Below are 14,988 nucleotides of genomic sequence, written 5' to 3'. Positions count from 1 at the left end.
CACAAGCTCAGGGTGCCCTCATTAATCTCTGAAAGTTTGAGCTTCCTCGATTAGAGGACTCGATGATACATACATACGCACATACTTTCCCTCCAATATATATATATATATATATATATATATATATATTGTTGTGGTTACCAAATTCGCAAACCACCATTCAGGTCCCTTAGGTGAGGTATCTCGGTAGTAAGTATATGTGTAGTTAGGCCCAAACCCGTGGTCTAGTGGGAATACATGTCATTTATGCGTGCTGCGACTCTTCAGGATAGCCGTTTTTCTTTTACTATCTTTATTTTGGACCAACCGCCATGATTACCACCGCCAACCGCGTCTCAACAGTCATCACAACATCAACCACCCACCGCTGCGCCGCTTCACCACAACAGCCACGACCTTTACCGTCAACCCTCGCAACCGTCGCATCGACACCGTTCTTGCGCCGCTTGTGGGTACCGGTATTGGACTCGTGCAGGGCGCGCGCCGAACAGCGTGTACAAAACCACGGACTTTCCGCTCCAAAAACGGATCAAAAACGACTCACGCCCACTTTTGTTCCGTCCAATCGGTGAGCGAGGGGCGATTTGGCCCCGCCTCCAGGGCGTTGGAGGGCGGTCGCTATATGCAAATTCATGGATCAAAAAGCATTCACGCCCACTCTTTCTCGGGCCAATGGGGAGCGAGGTGAAAGGTCGAAGGCAGGGGGTCAAAGGCGAAGCCACGGGGCTGATATAAGCGGCTGCGTTCGTCAGAAGAGTGTCGTCGTGTGCGTCGTCGTCGTGTGTGCGTTGGAAGGACTTCGCAGGAGGAAGAGTTCGGAGTTGGAGTCGGAGCGAAGAGGACGGAGCTGTGGAGAGGCGGCGGCGGTGAAGGCAGACGAGGGGGTGCTCGCGTCGGTGCCGGGAGCTGCACACCAGGGAGGCCGACGGCGCGACCTGGTCGAGGTGGAGACGCTCGTCGCGGGACCCGAGACAGAGTAAAAATCCTCCTTTCCCCGAGCATCAGCAACCCCTCCTGTTTCCCCCCACGCTGAGATAGTGCGACAAAAGGAGGCCCCCTTCCCACCCCCTACCAGACACTGTCCGCGAGGCCCGCGGAGTTGGGGCACCATCGCCACTTCGTGCCTCATCATCAGACGGGTAGGCCCGACCCGGTCTCGGCCCCAGGCCCGCCTCATCCTTGAGGGTGTTCTTTTTCTTGGTTTTGGGTATGTGTTGTCGGCGCCGTCTGTGAAGTAGAATTGTATAAGTGTTGCCGTGTGCTCGGTAGTCGGATAGCTCTGCATTGTGTCTTCGCTTTTACATTTGCTTTTTGTGTAAAATTGCATTGTGTTTCTTCTTCTTTTCTATGTGCTTTTGGTGGAATTGTATATGTGTGCTTTCCGTTCATCGCGAATAAATGTGCTTTATGTTGAACTGTTTTCCCGCTTCGCTTCGTCATTTCTCTCATTGAATCCTCATCTTGCTTCACGTAAAGGGTTGGTAGTGGGCTGAATACGCCCGATAATTAATCGAACCGTCGAGGCCGACGATAACACCGCTCGGTTATCCCGATAGTACGGAACGGGTCGCTTAAGTGGCCCGTGTCCGAAGTCGACCTGCGGCGAGGTGCGATCGCCCGGTATACCCTCCGTGTGGGTACTTAGGTAGGTCGAATTTGGCGAGCAACCCTATCCCACGCGGGGGCCGATTGGCTCGATCGCGGTGAGACCGAAAGGTCCACCCGTGACTGGTTCCCGGCGTTAGTCCGAGAGGGTCACGACTGGATTGTCCGTCCGGTGGGCGACGTGCCGCGATTCGAGTTACGTGGCCGTCCGCACGCCGGCGGGCGCGAATCTGTAACACTGGTGTCAACTCGTGCGATACAAATCCATCGCCCTCCTCGCGGCACTGGTATCGGAGAACAGGAAAACGGGCTCTCCTGTCTCCAGCTAAATTCACGGGAATCGGTCCAGGGGTGAGAGAAGCGACCCCCGATTCCCTCCAAATTACGAGCGAGCGAAATTAACCCTTCACGAGAAGCAAGATGGCGTCTCAAGGCGAGCGGGAGCCGGGGGTATTAGAAATGGATGTAGAATGTGTAGGATCCATGGCTCAGGATGAAATACCCGTGCAGGAAATGTTAATTGTACAGGAAAACGAACTCGCCCAACTGAACCCAGAGCCCGAAATGGGTGCGGCAGCGGCCGCGGTGTATGACACCTCCCCCCCCCTCTCCACCAAAACCCTTCCCCAACCCTTGCCGAAACGGCTCAGCTGAGTGCATCCGACATGGCCCAGCTCTGCGCCATGCTGGCGGCAATGACAGCAAGGATGGATGCAAATACAAATGAAATGAAAAACGAAATGAAAGGAATGAACGAAAAGATGGATACAAATACAAATGAAGTGAAAACGACGATGGATGCGAATACACAGCAAACGAACAAGCAAATAAACGGAATGGAAGCAAAAATGAAGGAGGAAATGAAAGAACTACGGGGTGAGACGCAGAACATGGGCCGATGCCTGCAGGCGGGCATGAAGGCCGTGACCAGGGAGCTGGGAATGACGACTCCACGTGTGGGAGCAAACGAGCTGGAAGGGGGTGCAACGGCTGACAGGCCCGCGGTGGAGGCGGGTAAAAAAATAATTCGGGGGGCGTGTTGGGCGAGGGTCGTGACAGAAGAATCGACGGTGACCAAAAGGGAAAAATTAAATGGGGAGACCAAAACGTGTGAGACGAGACACGAGGTGACGACAACAGAAACTTATAAATGTATAGAGACACGGGAGACAGAAAAAATAGAGGAGAGACTGCACGATGAAGACGGGGTAAGTGACGCGCACACACACGTAGGTAGTGGAGGATAATGGGGGTGAGCTGGTGGACTGGGTGGAGACCCGGTGCGAGCAGCTGGATAGCCTCCTCCAGGAACGAGGGGAGGGAGTATGCCCCCTTGAGGCGAGTCACGACCAGGTGAGTTCGGTCGTGCTTTGCGAGGTTGAGGGGACGAGTGCTGTGGACAGGTGCACGGAGAGCTTGGGGGGTATAGAGGCCCCGGAGACCCTTGTGGGGACACGAATCCCCAGTGTGGTTGTCCCTGTGTGTGTGGTGCAAGGCGTGAGTGCGTCCCCGTGTGTGGAGGCGACCCCGTGTGTGGGTGGTGTGGTGGCGATGGTGCCGGAGTGCGTGCTTCCCAGCACGCCGGGTGTGGATGGGGCACCGTGTGTGAGTGAGGGACGGTGTGTGGATGAGGCACCGCGGGTGAGTGCCCCCGCGTGTGTGAGTGAGGCACGGAGTGTGGATGAGGCACCGCGGGTGAGTGCCCCCGCGTGTGTGGGTGAGGCACCGTGTGTGGGTGAACGGCCGAGTGCAAGGGAGACCGTGTGTGTGAGAGAGCGGTATGTAAGGGAGATGTCGGTGGGCATGCGGGAGCACGCAGCCGCGTCTCCCGGGGTGAATGTGATGGAATGGAGTGTGAGCGTCGTAACACGCAGGTGTGCGTGGGTCGAATGGCGACGACGGCGACATGTGAGGAAAGAAAGCCGAGTGGCGGCTGTAGTTGTTTCGGGGACCGTGCCGGGTTCACCCAGCAGTGAGCACGAGGTCCGTGCTGTACAACGCACGAGACCACCACGTGCTCGCTTGCGAGAGTGAAGTCCCGGTCCGGAAACGCACGCGGTGGATTTGCCGATCCCGCGGACGGACAAAGTTTAGGCAGGATTACGGATTTGGACCGGACGGGTTCTCCACGCGATCGTGTGTGTGAAGCTCCAACGGGCAAAGCACATGTGTTCGCGTGGGGAACCCCTCGAGACGTGGGGCTTGTGGTTTTTTTATGCGCACGGTGACGCCATGGCTGCACGTGGGGTTGGAATCCGGCAGGAGGGGTATCCCTGCCGGATGGTACCGTCCAAGGAGGGACGAGGAAAACGTGCAGCTGCATGACGTCACGGGCAGGTGCAAAGTGCGCGAGTTGCCGCGCTGGTGCTGCGCATGGAAAAAAAAAAAGAAGCCTCACTTTCGGGTGCACAGGATTCCTGGGCAAGGGGTGGAAGACCCCCTTGACCCTGGGCACAGGATGGAAACTAGTTAGGGGGAAGGGTTAGCTTAGTTAGACCGACTTCATGGGGCAGGGGTAAGTCCTCATGGAGTCCGTGGAATGGATTAGGTAGAGGGATTTCGTGAGCTTTAGGTTGGGAGATAATTTTTGGGATATTTGGGGACATGGACAGACTTGTGGATGTGCAGCGGGGATGTAGTTTAGCTACGTAGTGTTAAAAGGAACGTGCTATAGTTTAAGGGACGACGTGGGAGCACGAGTTCGTTAGGGGAGGTAGTTAGGAGGATGGCAGAGTTCAGTGGTGTGTGTGTTGAAGAGTTGTTGGTGAGTGAATTGGAAGCATGTGCTTGGTGAGTGAGTGAGGCCAGCGGGTCTGTGTGTGTGGAGTGAATGGGGAATGCATGGTGCGATGAGTGATTGGGGGGAGGAGTGACTCCCGCCCAAGGGACCCCGGGGTCAGAGTAAAGTGAGTTAGCTGAGTTAGTCAAATTGAAAAATGGAGGTCGTTTTGCTGTTGGTGGGAATGTAGGCTCGAAACCCATTTGGAGGGGTGCAGGAGCCCTGTTGACGGGCTTGGGAGCGTGGCTGCGAAAGGTGAGTATCGCTGAGTGGGTACCCCGGGCACCAGGCTAGTCGGCCGTGGTAGGCCAAGGGCCCATGGGGGGCCGGGATAGCGTAGTGGGCACGGGTGTGCCTGCTTGGTGCGGGGGCCCGGGGCGCCATTAGCCACGTGGGCAGTGTTGTGGGCAAGGGTGACCCTCGGAAAGGGGCCTGGGAAGCCAGCCTGCCACGTGTGCGTTTCAGGGGAGGTGCCATGGGGGGCACTCCCCGGTGTTAGGGAGCTGGTAGGCTCGGAGGCAGTGTAGTGCCCGTGGGTGCCATAGCGGGAGATTCGGCAGAGGGTCGTGCCTGCCAAAGGGAGCCACGTGTCCCAGCCAGGAGACCGTGTGAGGGCACGGAGAGAAAATTGGGGGGCGAGGCCCAAAATTGTGAGGACACCAACACAGGCGACGGGAATCTGGGTTTATAGAACCAATAGTTTAAGCGAGAGGCGCTTGTTGAAAGCCCCGGGGTAGTTTAACAGTTAAATGGTTAGGGTAGATTAGGAGATGTACTCCTCCGCACCATCCATCCCCTCGCTCTCGTTGTGGGCCGCTGGACCCACTTTGGGTTAGATCGCCGAACTCTGGGGAGGCCATTCTGAGGCTTCGTTGGGCCTCGACACAGGACGTTAGCTCTCCCTTATTCCCCTCCGGGAAGGGAACGTAGGGGTTGGGAGTAGGCTAGGTGACAGGATAGGTTAGCCGAACAAAGACGATAAAGGGGGTTAGGGGACGATTTATAGTGGGGAAGTAAAAATAAAAACAACAAAAAAATAAGTTGGGGCTAAATTGGGGTTTGACAAATTAAGGGAGTGGGTATGTACAGTGACAGGCAAAGGCGATAGGTTGGGAGGGAGACAGGTAGGTAGGTCCGAGCCCGCCTTCCGAGTGGCCAGCACCACCGCACTCCCTCCACCAACCTCCACTGAACGGCAAAGGCTGGCCAACTTCATCGGCTGGCCGTGTTTTGCTTCAAGGCAGAGGCCGGCCAACTTCATCGGCAGCTGTTGTTTTGCTGCAAGGCCTGTGCCATCGGCTGGCCGTGTTTTGCTTCAAGGCCTGTGCCGGCCCACTTCATCTGCCGGCTGGCTGTTTTTCTTCAAGGCCTGTGCCGGCCAGTTCATCTGCCGGCTGTGTTTGCCTGCAGCGGCCTTCTTCTGCGGGCTGTGTTTGCCTTTGCCATGCCATGCCCACTGCCCACGTTCACCAGCCCCGTTCAATTTTTGCTTTGCCCCCCCCCCTGTTCATTTCCATGTGCGCCAGGATCCGCAAGGCAACAGTTTGCAAGCTGCGAGAACTGCCCTGTTGGCAGCTACAACACGGGCCTGCAGTGGCGGCCCGTGCACCGTGTTTGCGTCCATCCATTCACCCATCCATTTGTAGTGTTCATTGCGTGTGCCACTTGAGCTGGCACGGAGACTGCGTTTGTGCAGCCCAAGCACCGTTGTGGTTCACTGCGTTCAATTCAAAAGGGAAGGCCTTGGACTGCGTGTGAGCAGCCAGCCGCGTTCCCTGTCACCTGCATTGTTTGAGCCAGAGACTGCATGTGGGCAGCCTGGCTCCCTGCTAACTGCTTTCTTTTTGCAGAGTTCAATGATCCTGGGCCATGGTTTAGTGTAAAATTTGTAAGTTAAGGTTAAGATGTACTGTAAATATGAGTGCGCCCCCGGCATGTTTGTCTTAGCACCGGCAATTTTATTTAAGTCGTCCGTGTGAGTGAGTTTGTTTAGGTAGTTACGCAGCCCTCAGGTTATTTATTTTGGGGACACGAATACCATGAATGTCGCACTCAGGGATCCGTAGGTAAAATGTACTAGGGGAAAACTACACATGATGGCACACGAAAATTTGACGACTCGGGACGAGTCTGTAAAAAGGGGAGGGGGTAGTGTTGTGGTTACCAAATTCGCAAACCACCATTCAGGTCCCTTAGGTGAGGTATCTCGGTAAGTATATGTGTAGTTAGGCCCAAACCCGTGGTCTAGTGGGAATACATGTCATTTATGCGTGCTGCGACTCTTCAGGATAGCCGTTTTTCTTTTACTATCTTTATTTTGGACCAACCGCCATGATTACCACCGCCAATCGCGTCTCAACAGTCATCACAACATCAACCACCCACCGCGGCGCCGCTTCACCACAACAGCCACGACCTTTGCCGTCAACCCTCGCAATCGTCGCATCGCCACCGTTCTTGCGCCGCTTGTGGGTACCGGTATTGGACTCGTGCAGGGCGCGCGCCGAACAGCGTGTACAAAACCACGGACTTTCCGCTCCAAAAACGGATCAAAAACGACTCACGCCCACTTTTGTTCCGTCCAATCGGTGAGCGAGGGGCGATTTGGCCCCGCCTCCAGGGCGTTGGAGGGCGGTCGCTATATGCAAATTCATGGATCAAAAAGCATTCACGCCCACTTTTTCTCGGGTCAATGGGGAGCGAGGTGAAAGGTCGAAGGCAGGGGGTCAAAGGCGAAGCCACGGGGCTGATATAAGCGGCTGCGTTCGTCAGAAGAGTGTCGTCGTGTGCGTCGTCGTCGTGTGTGCGTTGGAAGGAGTTCGCAGGAGGAAGAGTTTGGAGTTGGAGTCGGAGCGAAGAGGACGGAGCTGTGGAGAGGCGGCGGCGGCGAAGGCAGACGAGGGGGTGCTCGCGTCGGTGCCGGGAGCTGCACACCAGGGAGGCCGACGGCGCGACCTGGTCGAGGTGGAGACGCTCGTCGCGGGACCCGAGACAGAGTAAAAATCCTCCTTTCCCCGAGCATCAGCAACCCCCTCCTGTTTCCCCCCGCGCTGAGATAGTGCGACAAAAGGGGGCCCCCTTCCCACCCCCTACCAGACACTGTCCGCGAGGCCCGCGGAGTTGGGGCACCATCGCCACTTCGCGCCTCATCATCAGACGGGTAGGCCCGACCCGGTCTCGGCCCCAGGCCCGCCTCATCCTTGAGGGTGTTCTTTTTCTTGGTTTTGGGTATGTGTTGTCGGCGCCGTCTGTGAAGTAGAATTGTATAAGTGTTGCCGTGTGCTCGGTAGTCGGATAGCTCTGCATTGTGTCTTCGCTTTTACATTTGCTTTTTGTGTAAAATTGCATTGTGTTTCTTCTTCTTTTCTATGTGCTTTTGGTGGAATTGTATATGTGTGCTTTCCGTTCATCGCGAATAAATGTGCTTTATGTTGAACTGTTTTCCCGCTTCGCTTCGTCATTTCTCTCATTGAATCCTCATCTTGCTTCACGTAAAGGGTTGGTAGTGGGCTGAATACGCCCGATAATTAATCGAACCGTCGAGGCCGACGATAACACCGCTCGGTTATCCCGATAGTACGGAACGGGTCGCTTAAGTGGCCCGTGTCCGAAGTCGACCTGCGGCGAGGTGCGATCGCCTGGTCTACCCTCCGTGTGGGTACTTAGGTAGGTCGAATTTGGCGAGCAACCCTATCCCACGCGGGGGCCGATTGGCTCGATCGCGGTGAGACCGAAAGGTCCACCCGTGACTGGTTCCCGGCGTTAGTCCGAGAGGGTCACGACTGGATTGTCCGTCCGGTGGGCGATGTGCCGCGATTCGAGTTACGTGGCCGTCCGCACGCCGGCGGGCGCGAATCCGTAACAATATATATATATATATATATATATATATATATATATATATATATATATATATATATATATATATATATATATATATATATATACATGTTGAAGAAGAGGAACTTCAATGGAACTTCCACATAGGAGGAGCCACCCATCAAGGCCTGTGCTGTAGTTGCCATGAGATGTGTGTTTGCCCCTGCTCTATCCTTTTAAATGCCGAGTGTCAAACACAGAAGTGGAATGCAGTATTTTAAACGTCTTTGGGATGACTCAGTTCGGGTTTGAGCCGCTGGAGTCCCATACTCAGAGCGGACGTTCTAACCGTTCCACCACCTAGTCTGGTGACTTGTCCAAGGAATGGGTTTTTTTGTGTCAGGTATGGATTCTAATGGATCGTCTCGTAACTCAGGCCTGAGATTGTGATTTGAATGAAAAGTTGTTCTTCCCGTAATTCCCCTTTTCTTCCTCATTAAATTCCCCTTTACAGATGAACTTTTCCCCGACACTTTTTAAGTAATTTATACATTCCAGCAACTACTATCCTGCTCGTATTTGTAAGCAGCTTTGTGGAAACCAATTCATAGATAATTTGATCTTTATAAAAATATTTTAGCCATGGAATGGCTTCGAGCTAACCTATTACTCTCTCCATAATGGAAATGTCCAAATGTTTTCATTGTACTCTTGGAATGTTCAGCTATCAATCTGAATCTCTTTACGCACTCTGTTCCTGTTCAAAGTAATAATTGGAAAAGAAATAACATAGTTACCTTACTTTATTGTCTCCCTCCCCATCCTCACCCCAAATCAAATAATATGGCGGGTTATCAAATTTGTTCTCCAACTGGCGGCTCACAGTGGACCCGGTTGAAGATTTTGAATAGATGAAGGGACGTGGTCGACCCGATACTCAATAAATACAAGAAGTTTAAAACATAACACTCAACAACAACATTGTGATTTTTATTCTTTCCAAGAAAGTGCAAGCAAAGAAGACCAGCTGGAAATTTTGTTGGTACATTGTCTCATGGTCAGAGATGAATTTGTACATGGATTTTTTTAATTTTTAATTTTTACGGAACTTGCTCTTCCCAAGGCCAAAGGCCACTTGAAGTGGGGGGATACCTTAAGACGTGTAAGATAAAGGAAAAATATCAACAGATTATGGGATTTGAACCAGGCACTGGAGAATCATAAGGCATGCTGTTCAAGTGTATATTGTCCAAGGTGATTCAAAAATGTGTGCCGTCCCTCTGATGGATGTCAAACTGGCGTCCAATCTTCCTGCATTGGTTGGTGGTTGTACAAGATCCCATGGTGTCCTTCCTGAAGAGTAAGCGAGATACCTTCGCTCACTGGCTCGCTCGCTGGCAGCGATCAAATAAGTTTTACCATCATATCAGGTATACCATACATCCGCAGCACCAACCAAAGAGCCTGATGGAGAACAGAATTATATGCTTTTCTGAGATCCACAAAAAGCATGTGGACCTTTGTATTGTGTCCTCTTGCTTTCTCAATGAATTGCCACCCACAGAAGATCATGTCTACACACCCTCTTCAACAATGTAAGCCACACTGGGAATCAAGCAAAACCTCCTCCATCACTTTTTGCAAACCTCCTTTGAATAAAATTTGCAAACAACTTCCCCACTACATCTATCAAGCTAATTCCACACCACTTGTTGCATTGTGTGAGGTCCCCCTTGTTAGGTATTGGTATAAGCAAGTGCCACTCACAAAAATTCATTCTGCCACTCACAAGGAACTCGCCACTCTTTCCACACAGTCCTGAAAAGATTTAAGATATACTCCATCATATCTTCTCTGCAGCACTTTACCATCTCCAGCAGGATTCCATTTTTTGCTAACAGCTTGATGTCCTCTCAATTTGCTCAGTGCTTCCTGTATTTTTCCTATTGTGCGTGACTCACTCTTGTTTTTTTTTTGTTTTTTTTTTTGTCAGGCTCACTTGCCTGGGTGAGTTTGAGTGTGGAGAAGGAACAGCTGAAAAACGAATCCCATCCAGGTTCCACATCATGACTCCATCTTTGTTCTTTGTTATTTGGGTTTCTCATGAAGACTCCAATGCAGTCTTTGGTGTCTTATTTGATCATGTCATCTCTCATTTGCTGTTGTTGCACTGATTGAACGGCATCTTCCTTAAAGGTTCTTTTCACATTTAGAACATTGTCAAAATAATTCTGTTAGCACCGAAGTGTTTCTTCTGGGCCCATCCAGAGCTGGCCGTCACGATTCCTGATTGTACCTGGTCTTATTGGTGGCACACCAGCCAATGTATGAAGTCCTGTCTCCTCCAGCCATTCCTCATCGCTTAGTCGAGCCAGTCGCGGAATCAATCTAGTCATCCTATGCTGAATCCTATATGTGGCGGCTATGTCTTTCTTGTAGAGAATCCTTGTAGGATCTCCCTCGCATGTTGCAACGCTCCTCTTCCTGAAATACCTCTTAACATCCCTCTCCATACCTCATGTGCCTTCTGTTGGAACCACACATTTTTTTACTTGCCTCACTGCGAGTGCCAATGTTCTTCTCTGCACCACATATCTCTGCCCATCAGTGTGATTGTGAGTCTTCACCCGCTTAACAAGTAAATTGTTATGCTTCATGATGAGCTTTTGCAAGATGATGATGCTCTCTTGAAACTAATCTGGTTGTTTCTGTCTTCTCCATGCAAGAACATCGTTAGCTGTCTTTATCAAACCATTTTTATGCATCTTCCATTTCTTAACTCTGTCGTCTTTGTTGTTACATTCCTTTTCAATTGATTCACAAGAGAACCTGACATAGTTCTTCAGCCCAAAAAATGCGCAAAACGATTCCCAAAGAACACTTGCGTAGAATGAGGATGGTCCTGAAAACGTACCTCTCTCCAAGGAACAAAATCAAAGCCATTTATCAACTCACAGTACCAGTGTTCCAATACAGCTGCAGAATAATAAACTGGCCACAAGTGGAAATCAAAAAACTAGATATCAAAATAGCCAGAACATTCTGAAATACTTTTGCATGAAATCCTGCAGTTTGATCACACAACTCTGGAGGCTTCATCATTTCACCCCAGGGCTAAAATGTTGTGCCTTTGATTCCTGTATGTTTATACCCACTATTTTTTTTAACGAGGGGATATTGGAAAAGATTCTGTTTGTCCATTTATCCATACATCACACGCCAGTTTGACGTCCATCAGAGGGACGGCACACATTTTTAAATTACCTTGGACAAGAAACACTTGAACAGCATATCTGATGATTCTCCAGTGCCTGGTTCAAATCCCATCATATGTTGATATTTTCCTTTGTCTTCCATGTATTACTGCAGCCACCACCTCAAGTGACCTTTGGCCTTGGGAAGAGCAAGGTCTGTAAAAATAAAAAGTTAACCCCACCTGGTGTTCATTGAACAATCAACAGGGGCTTGAACACAGGACGCTGAGGTCCCAAGCCAGCCATCTTAACCACTCGGCTCCTTTCATCTCCACTGAAATGGTTGGGAAGAAATTCACTAAACTTGGGGGTTATGAAAGAGAAGTGTAATTTTGGCCCCACCACCTGGGCTGGGTCAAAATTCGAGTACCGAAAAATGCAATTATGGGCACGTTTTAAAATGAGATTTTAATCCTGGTGTTGGCTTAACGGTAAAGGTGGCTGGCTTAAGATTCTAGGGTCTTGAGTTTGAGCCCCCTGTCATGCTGTTGAAATGTCACCAGATGGGTTGATTCAGCCTGTTATCCTCCTGTGATTGGCAAAATGAGTAACAGATTACTGGTAACAGGAGCATTGCATCAGTGGCTCAGCCACACTTCCAGATAATGATGCAACCAGCAGCTTTGTAGATGCAATCAGCATTGGGAGACGCATGAAATATGGAACAATGTTTTGAGATTTGACCCCCATTTCACTCCCAAGGGGGAGGGGGGAGGACGTAATGTCACAGGGGTCAAAACAGGAAAATTATTTCAACTCTAAATTAGATATTGGGTCATTCACAGTGGAACTGTTTTCCATCTTTCAACTTTCCTTGAGGTGGGAAGTGTGGGTATTTGTGATGATGTGCCATGGATTTCGCTCTAATTGTTGATAATTTAATTCTTCATTCGTATGCAGCAGAGCTGTGGGGTAGCATCATTGGCTGAGGGTGCGGCTGTGCCACTGATGCAATGCCCTCTGCTGGTTAGGGCAGAAATTTAGAATTTGGCCACGGTGCCGGCGATAGCTCACCCACTCTTCAGGAAGGACACCGTGGGATCTTTAATGTCCACCGACTAATGCCGGCAGATGGGATGCCCAGGTTAACATAATGGATGACAGTTTATAGCTGGATCGGAATTTTAACCCAGGCGAGACAACTTCGAAGCAAGGGTGTGTCCCTCTCGTCTCGGCCATCCTGTCAGCCCTTTATTCCATTGACTGAGGTTAAGACACTTTGTGCCAAACAAGAGAGCAAATGAAAAAATAAAGGAGCAACACCCCTGGGTGCTCATATGGTAGCGGCTGGATAATATAACCAGGGAAACACTGGTAAGCATGGATTACCCACAAACTATGTTACGGAGAAGGAAATAAATACCTATGGATTGTTTTGTCTTTTTTAATGCTGTGAGCAATCTTTGATACATCACGGGTGATGAAGATTGTGGTGAAGTTTCATCGAAATTGTGTATGTAGTTCTTGAGAAGAAAGCAAATGCATATATTGGGGGCACCGCCCCTCCTCACACCCCATGAGACCCCGATTTTTTTTTTAAATGGTGTGAACGAGATTTGGTACATCATACGTCATGAAGGTTGTAGTCAAGTTTCATCGGAAGTGTGTGCGTGTCGTTTCTGAGAAGAAAGCAAATACCTATTTTAGGGGCAACCCCTTCATGGACCCCCTTAGACCTCGATTTTTTAAATAGCATGAACAAACCTTGGTACATCATCGGTGATGAATGTTGCAGTCAAGTTTCATTGGAAGTGTGTGGGTAGTTTCTGAGAAGAAAGCAAATACCCCTTATATCCCCTTAGATCCAGATTTTGCTGATGTCATGAACAAACGTTGGTACATTATAGGTGATGAAGGTTGTTGCCAAGTTTCATTGGAATTGTGCGTGTCGTTTCTGAGAAGAAAGCAAATACCTCTTTAATGGGGTGAACTCCCCCCCCTGTAAACTTCCTCCGTAGACCCCCTCAAACCAAAGTTTTTTAGCTCGCCTGTTCGAAGAACAGAGAGCTATAGCGGCGATACCCCCGCCATGAGCCTGAGCATGAAAATGTTAAAGTTTTTGGTGCAAGTTATTTCCTTTGTAATGTTTTTATCTACCGCACTATTTTTTTACTGATTACAATATACAAATACATATATTGCTTTAAAATTATTTGGATCAGACTTCACTGCAATGCTTTATAAAAAATATTATTAGACTAGTCTTTTAAAAACGATAAATGTATAAACAGGCGAGCATTGGGTGGCTTTGACACCAACTCTCTGGTTTTTCATGCCATGAACAAACTTTGGTGCATCACGGGTGATGAAGGTTGTGGTCAAGTTTCATCAGAATTACATGTGCCGTTTCTGAGAAGAAAGAAAACACCTATTTTTGGGGGGCAACCCCCATATACCCCCTTTGGACCAGATTTTGTTCATTCCATGAGCAAACTTTGGTGCATGCACGGTGATGAACGTTGTGGTGAAATTTCATTGAAATCGTATGCGTAGTTTCAGAGAAGTTGCAAGTATTTGAGGATGGACGGACTGACGGACGGACAACGCGCTATCCCATAAGCTCCCCAGATCTACCTTCCAGGTGAGTTAATGGCTGTTTGGTCGAGTGTTGAACAAAAGCCAATTTAGATCCTGAGTGGGAAAGTGAAAAATCTTTTTATGCCTCTAAGGAAGTCGCCGGTGCCATTATGTGTCAGGTTGTCCGTCCATCCGTACGTACATCCGTACATTTGTACGTACGTAAGTACGTGTGTACGTATATCCATGCTAATTTTCTCTGTTTTCTTTGCAACTGCTTGCAGGAAGTTTTCACCATTGGTGTGACGACTCATTTAGAATGTTATCATGATAATTATGACGTTATAGGTCATGTGGTGTGGCAGCCATGATGGAAAAAAAGAAAAACTTTGGAGTTTTGTATCTCTGAAACCGCTCAATGGGAAAATAATTTAAACTTGGAATATGTGAAGTACTCCCCATGGGAAAAAGTGTGATTTTTTTTGATGATGTCATAGGTGGCTTTGTTCTCTCTCCTTCTTCTTCTTCTTCTTCTTCTTCTTCTTCTTCTTCTTCTTCTTCTTCTTCTTCTTCTTCTTCTTCTTCTTCTTCTTCTTCTTCTTTCGGCTGCTCCCGTTAGGGGTCGCCACAGCGGATCATCCGTATGATCTGCATAGTGATTTGGCACATGTTTTACACTGGATGCCCTTCCTGATGCAACCCTGGTCACCTCTTACGACACAGGGATATGGTACACCTATTTTAACCGGGGTATACACCGGCCCAGTACACTGGTTTTCGCGCATTTTTAAAGATTATAAAACATTTGAGGTGGAAAAAAATTGTATTCAACAATTGGATTGTTTGGTGGTTTGGGAGGAAAAAAAAGTTATTTTTAACCTTATCCGTCGGGTGGGTAAAGACTTGAGATTCAGAGCTGAGGCTTGAACCACAATGACGGAGTGGCAGTTTGAGTCTGGTTAACTTGAGGGTTGCCTCCTCAAATCCTTTTCTTTTATTTTCATGGGTTTGTAC

Source organism: Eptatretus burgeri, chromosome 14 (genome assembly GCF_056783735.1).
Source record: "Eptatretus burgeri isolate ZD-2024b chromosome 14, Ebu_testis_v1, whole genome shotgun sequence".
NCBI classification, from domain to species: domain Eukaryota; kingdom Metazoa; phylum Chordata; class Myxini; order Myxiniformes; family Myxinidae; genus Eptatretus; species Eptatretus burgeri.
Note: the sequence above shows the minus strand (reverse complement) of the source record.